Source organism: Opisthocomus hoazin, chromosome 22 (assembly GCF_030867145.1).
Source record: "Opisthocomus hoazin isolate bOpiHoa1 chromosome 22, bOpiHoa1.hap1, whole genome shotgun sequence".
In the NCBI taxonomy this organism is placed as follows: Eukaryota; Metazoa; Chordata; class Aves; order Opisthocomiformes; family Opisthocomidae; genus Opisthocomus; species Opisthocomus hoazin.
Window position 1 is genome coordinate 1488860 of NC_134435.1, and position 6955 is coordinate 1495814.

A 6955-nucleotide genomic window follows, 5' to 3' on the forward strand; every position below is an offset into this window, starting at 1 on the left:
GTCCCAGCGAGGATGGGGCCGAGTGGCAGTGAGTGAGGTGTGACATTCAGGGTGTCATGCCGGTGCGTGATGGTGGCAGGACCTCGCACCCCATTCCCAGAGGTTTCCCTCCCACACACCTGGCTAAACAGGGCTCTAAACCTGGCACTGGGCCCCCTCGGTGACTCCCAAACCCGCCATGAATCACAGAATCACAGAATCATTAAGGTTGGAACAGACCTCAAAGCTCAGCACATCCAACCGTCAGCCCATCACCACCGTGCCTGCTAAGCCATGTCCCCAGGTGCCATGTCCCCAGGGTTTTTGAACGCCTCCAGGGACGGTGACCCCACCACTGAAGCTGGGTTTCTCCTCTGTCGGCACAAAGCCGATCTCCCGAGCAGCTCGAGAGCCGCTCCTGCCAGGCGAGAGCACCACGGGAGCACCACGCTCTGCCCCGGCTCGTCTTCCCCCATCCGCCCCACGCTCTTGCAGATGCCTACGGTGACCGGGCACGAGCTGCACGGCGGGACAGCTCAGCCCAGGCACCACTGGGGCAAAGCCTTGCTGAGTCAGCGCTTCTCCAATCGCTTCTCCCCGAGTGGAGAGTGCGTTTTACCGTACAGTGAGTTTCCTCATCTGTAGACCAGCCTTTAACTAACCTTTTTCTGGTGATATTGCATTAAAAAGTAGACTGGGAAGAGGCTCCACTCCGTGGCACCCGTGCGAGTTGTCACAGCCAGAACACAAACAGCTTTCCTGTTCACACAACCCGGGGCCGAGCTCGGGCGCTGTGCACAGCCCCCTCCTCCTGTGCACAGCACCTTCTGGGAACACCAAGACAAGGCCGGCAGTATCTGCTAATTAGATATTGCAATCTGTCTTCCTCTGTCACCTGGGGGGTGGCCGGAGCCCTTCCCCAGCCGGTGGCACCTTGCGGCGGCGGCTGCCGGAGGGTTTATGGATGATCTCCTCCTGATTTGCACACAATATCGATAACCGAGCTGGCAGCCCCGCCAGCCGACGCGCTGAGCTCGGGGGGACCTGCGTCGGGCTGGAGAGCTGGGGGGGTCCCGCACGGCCCCATGTGACAGAGGGGCAGCCCCAGCCCAGCCCCCCGCCAGTGGGAAACGGTCCAAAGCGCGTGTTTCTGGCACAGCCCTGGGCTTTGCTCAGGAGAGCAGACCGAGTTCACCCTCCTGGCGCCCTGGGCTCAGGGCTCATCCCACCTGGGCTCCCCTCACCCACTTTTTCCACTCCTGCCATCGAGGACAGGGACACGGGACAAGCACTCCCTGCTGCCCCCACGTAAGCCGTCTCTACATGCGAGGAGGAATGAAAGGCATACGCCTCACATACTTCTGCAACAGCAATTAGCCACTAATTACTGCACTTCAGACTTGCTCTGCTAATTACTGCGCTCATGAACTTTTGCACTTGCTGGCTCTGAAATCTTTTCCCCAGCGCCGACAGCATCGTGGTTAATCGTCCTCCCAGGCAAACAGGGAGCTGGCGTGGGAACCGCGGAGCCATGGGGGGGGAAGGAGCGTGCAGCAGCTCCGGCAGCACCGCGGCTGCAGAGCCCATCGCCCACCCACGGGCACCCTCCGTGCACCTACCCACTGCCATGGCCCGTCGGCGCAGCTTCTCGTCCGGGGGAACCGCGGGGGGATCAAGGAGAGAGGCGATTCCTGCTCGTCCCGGAGGGATGCTGGATGCTGCGAAGCTTCCGTACAGCTGCCCATGGGGAGGTCGGATGTACAGTCTGGCAGCTGTTTACTGGGTGCACACTGAATGCTTGAAGGACCACAAATACCGATTTCCAGTTTTCACTTGTAATCCCCAACAGCCAAAGAGACACATTTTTACTGTGTGTAACAACTCAAACATCTTAATTAAAAGAAGAAAATCATGCCTGCAAAAATTTACTTTGCACAGAAGCCTTCCGCCCCCTCCCCCAAAAAAGAAGCAGAGCAGTAGGATGACTTTGGGATTTTTTCAGTGTCATCCTATGCCAGGTACCATCGGGGGGATCATCATCACCCTCACGCGTGCCCACCTGCCACGCCTGCAGGGACGCGGTTCCCTCGGCAGGCTGGACCCCTCCGTCTCTGCCGCCTGTGCTGCTACGAACGCCACTGCTGAATCGCAGTGGAGAAGAGCTGAGAAGCTGGACATGGAAACCAGTCCCTGGCAGTGTCCAGCGAGGGCTGAGCAGCTGCCAAAATGCTGGATTTAGGCCAACAAGCCTCCAGGGAGGAGCAAGGACAGGAGCAGGACCCTGCCACCACTGCTGCCCCTGGTACTGGAGCTCTGGAGGGTCCAGCACCTGCGAAAGGCAACAGGCAATGCCCCGATGGCACGGCTGGGCGAGACAGGGCGATGGGGCTCGCCGACGGCATCGACACCTTACTTCAACACCGCGGTCGCTGTCCCTGGGAGCGGCTGGGGCGTCACTCGAGTCAAGAAACGAAGGCGTGCATGACCAGCGCATCCCAGTTCCTAATTAAACTGGAAAGTTGGAAAGCGTAATGCCGGATTTCGCCGTGCCGTCTTCCAACGCCTCATTAACCACAAGACATTCCTCTCGTTAGACTTCTGCCGCTCAGAAATTACCGCTGCAGGTACACACTCGACGCCCAGCTGGGGAAAAATGTCAACACTTTGTCTGAAAAATAATCCCCAAGGAAGCCACGGTAATTGCTTCAGACAGATGAACAAGCAAGGATGACATTACCCACAGAAACCGCGCTCGCTTTGGAGAGTTCTGTCCTTAGGGTGAGAGGTGAGGGGGGGAAAAAAAAGACTTATAAGATCTAATAAAATCATTACGCTTGAAGATCTTTCCCAGTAAGCGTAGCGAGCGCAAGCGTGCTGCGAGAGGGTTTCTGGAGTGCGTCGGAGGAAGGAAGGGAAAGCAAGCGCTGCTGCATGAGCGATGGCAAACGCGGCTGTGGGGAAAGCCACTTCCTCATGTTCCATCTGAACATGAGGAAGAACTTCTTCCCTCTGAGGGTGACGGAGCCCTGGCCCAGGCTGCCCAGGGAGGATGTGGAGTCTCCTTCTCTGGAGATATTCCAGCCCCGCCTGGACAACGTCCTGTGCAGCCTGCTCTGGGTGACCCTGCTTCAGCAGGGGGTTGGACTGGGTGACCCACAGAGGTCCCTTCCAAACCCCTACTATTCTGTGATTCTGTGAAAGGAGAGTGGGGTTCGGGTGCTCGGTGAATTCACAGCAGTCAAACCCAGGGCACCCAACGGGATGGATTTCAGCCTTCTGCAGCTGCGGCCCAGCGCTGTTTCCTGGCAGATCTCGCCAGGATCTTGCAAGCTTCCACATCCTAAAGAAGGGCAAGGAGGAGGCGGCGCAGGGAAGGCAGGGTCCCATGGGATCCCACAGCCCCTTCTCCCAGCGCCGAGGGCTGGGGCATCCGCACACACAACCTCGCCAGGGCTCTCCAAGCCACGTCTCTGCCTCCACGCCTGTCAGACCTGAGGGCATCCCTGATCCGTTCTGTCTCCACGCCCGCTCAATCCAGAATCCAGACTTGGGAAGGGCAATACAGGGCCCCAGACCCCAGCGGGGCTGCGCAGCACCGGAGTTTGTCAGCCACATCTAAAAATCTGCAGAGATCTTAACAGACCACAGCCTCGATGACAGCCGCCAGCCAGGCAGAGCCCCCGGCTGCCGCGCGCCCCGGACCTCGTCCGCTCGCCCCTTCTGCTCGGCTCAGGGGTCCTCTGCGGAGATTTAAAACCCGACTGCCGGATCCTGTCAACTGTTTATCCTGCACCAGGAAGAAGGGCATGAAAAGTCACACAAACCATCGCGCCGGGAGAGCTGAAGCTATTTTTTTAAAATATCCCACTTCACATTAAATAAACAACCCTCTGACATGCTGCCATTCGTTAGGAGGAATGGAAAGCTGGGTCTAACAGCTGCCACATGCTTTCCATGTACGACATGAAAATGCCCGAGAAAGGTAAAAGCTGGGCAGGGCTGAGCTGCGCAGCACAGTTTGGCTGTGAGGGATGCTCGCAACACCTCCGTTTCGCAGGACAGACGGACCAGGGTCCTTCCCTCCACCACGAGCCCCCTTGAAACGCAAGGCAGACGCCCTGCCCGCTCCCCAGCTCTTTCGGGGGGATCATTCTGGGGGTGCCAGACCTTTCCAGAAGCTGAAGCACCATCTTCATGGCGCTCCCCGAGCTCGTCGCAGCACGGGCCCCTGGGGACCGAGGGGCTGCAGAAAGGCTGCACCGGCGTGAAACCCACCAGAGCCCCTGGAAACGGCTACGGCACCCGGCTGAGGGCTGGAAGCGAGCAGGACCGGACCAGTGCTCCCAGTACCGGGGATGGTTCAGCGTCTTCGGCCGAGGCAGCGAAGGCGTCGGGTTTTGCCTTCCGTTTTCGCGGGGGATTGCGGCGGGAGCAGGCAGGGCCGAGCTGCTGGGGAGCACCAAGAAAATAAAGAAAATAAAGCAGCCCCGACCCGCATGAGGTCGGCTCTTGCTGCTGCGGAGCGGCCCCGCGCCGGGGGATGCCCGGGAGGTGGCGACGCGGAGCCGCCGCTGCGCCGGGACCGGGCACCGGACCCCCCCCCCCCCCCCCCCCCAGCCGGTGCCAGCGGGCGGACAACATCTGGATCGGCATCTGGCTGACAAATGGAGCTCAACGGGGCCCGGGAAGCGGCAGGTGCCCCGCTGGCACCCCGGGGACCCCCGCGCCGGGGGAGCGGGACGGGTGGAGGGGGGTGACGCTCCCGCCAAGCACCGAGGGGGGGTCTGACCCCAGGCAAAACGCTCACCCCACAAAGCGGCTTCTCCTCCCTCGGCCTCTAACCCGGGGGGCTGCTTTGCCTGGGAGACAGCGCCCGAAAAGCCACAGCAACTGAACTGGGGAGGCCTAAGGGAATCTGGTATTAAACTCTGGGAAGTGATGGGAGTCCAAGCAAAAGGAAAGCTGGGGTTTGTGCTGCTTTGCTGTGGCTGGCATTTGGAAAGGCTGCCGGAAGACACACACGTCCCGGGGCGGGCGAGGCTGTGGGAGCCGTGGGACGCGGCGGTGGGCAGCCGGGCTGCGGGGCACCACGATGCCACCGAGCATCGTCCCCTTGGAGGCCCCAGCGAGGACCGAGGGAGCCCCACAGCCACAGCCCGAGCCTGGCTCTTGGCAGTGCTCGTCCCTGCAGCTCTCCCTGGCTCTGGGGTGCAGCAGCGCTGCCCGTGCCCCCACTCTCCTCACACCCCATCCCCCACTGCCCCCCAGACCTCCCTCCCCACTGTCCTCAGCCTTCCTTAAGCGCAGGTACCAGGGGTTGTGCCAAACCATTTCACAATGTGCCAGTTCTGGGCTCCCCAGTTCAAGAAAGATGAAGAGCTACTGGAGAGAGTCCAGCGGAGGGCTACGAGGATGAGGAGGGGACTGGAGCATCTCCCCTACAAGGAGAGGTTGAGGGAACTGGGCTTGTTCAGCCTGAAGAAGAGAAGGCTGCGAGGGGACCTTATAAATGCCTACAAATATCTGAAGGGTGGGTGTCAGGAGGATGGGGCCAAGCTCTTTCCAGTGGTGCCCAGCGACAGGACAAGGGGCAATGGGCACAAACTGAGGCACAGGAAGTTCCGTCTGAACATGAGGAAGAACTTCTTCCCTCTGAGGGTGACGGAGCACTGGAACAGGCTGCCCAGGGAGGCTGTGGAGTCTCCTTCTCTGGAGATATTCCAGCCCCGCCTGGACAAGGTCCTGTGCAGCCTGCTCTGGGTGACCCTGCTTGGGCAGGGGGTTGGACTGGGTGACCCACAGAGGTCCCTTCCAACCCCTACTATTCTGTGATTCTGTGACTGAAATCAGCTCGGGACGGCACATCTGTTCCCACGTGTGCCGTGACCACGTTTTCAGAGCCAGCATCTGCAGCACTCCAGAGCTACGGAGGGAGTTGGGGTAAACCTCCGGTCAGGGTACTGGGACAGTGCAAATCAGTTCATTAAAGAGGAGCGATTTCCACGGTGAAGGTCACGTTAGGAAGAACGAGGGAATTTGCTGGAGCAAGGTCTGGCAAACCTCCGCCTCGAAGCATCGGCGCAGTTTGTGCGGGCTGCGCCGTTCCCAAGCACGTGCAGCAATTTGTCCTGGCTAGTGCGGGAGGCTTGCGGCAATCGCTAATCCCAGCTCTCGGGCTGAGCCCCTCGAGAGGGGGGAGAGGCCCCTGCTCACAGCCCTCACCCCTCCCCAGCCACTGAGCATCAGGAGGCTGCAGCTTGAAGCTCGGGGTAATCCGCACACAAAGAGGTGGTCGCTGGTAATGAGTTTACCTGCTTAATTCTCCCCTGCCTCTCGGGGTTCTCCCTTCCCCACTAACGTGGTGCTGCAGGAAACTCTGCTTCCCACATTAAGCCGACTGTCTGCAACAGCACAGGCAAACGCATTGCTCTCGCCGAATTCCCGAGCCGTTACACCACGGAGTTTCCGGGATATGAATCCTCTGTCGCTCGCATCCTCCCCTGCCCCGCTTCCGGAGCTGGGCCGTGACGCATTCAGCACCCGAGGCACAGAGCATCTTCACTCCCCCCCCCAGCCCCCAAGGCTCTTCCCCTGGGACCTTCTGCTGTCACCACCGAACCCCAGCGTGCATGGTGACCACCAAGCCACACGCAGCCCCATGGCAGGGGGTCCTGGGTGGTGGGTGCGCCTGGGAGAAGCTCAAACCACTCCCCATCACCCCAAATCTACTGCTTCTCTGCAGAAATGATCCCAGCACGGATTTCCCCCTTTTGCAGGGCAGGAGCTGGGCAGGAGGGTGGGTGGGCACCCGCACTCACATGCACCAAAAGAGCCGACCTCTGCAACATGCCTCAATTAAAAGGGCTTTCAGGACTCAAACTGGGCTGGCCTAATTCTGGAAGGAAAGGCTCTGTTACAGCACTGCTGGGCAGGGAGCTGCTCCCGGCCGTGCCTGCGCAGGGCTCCCGGGGAAGCA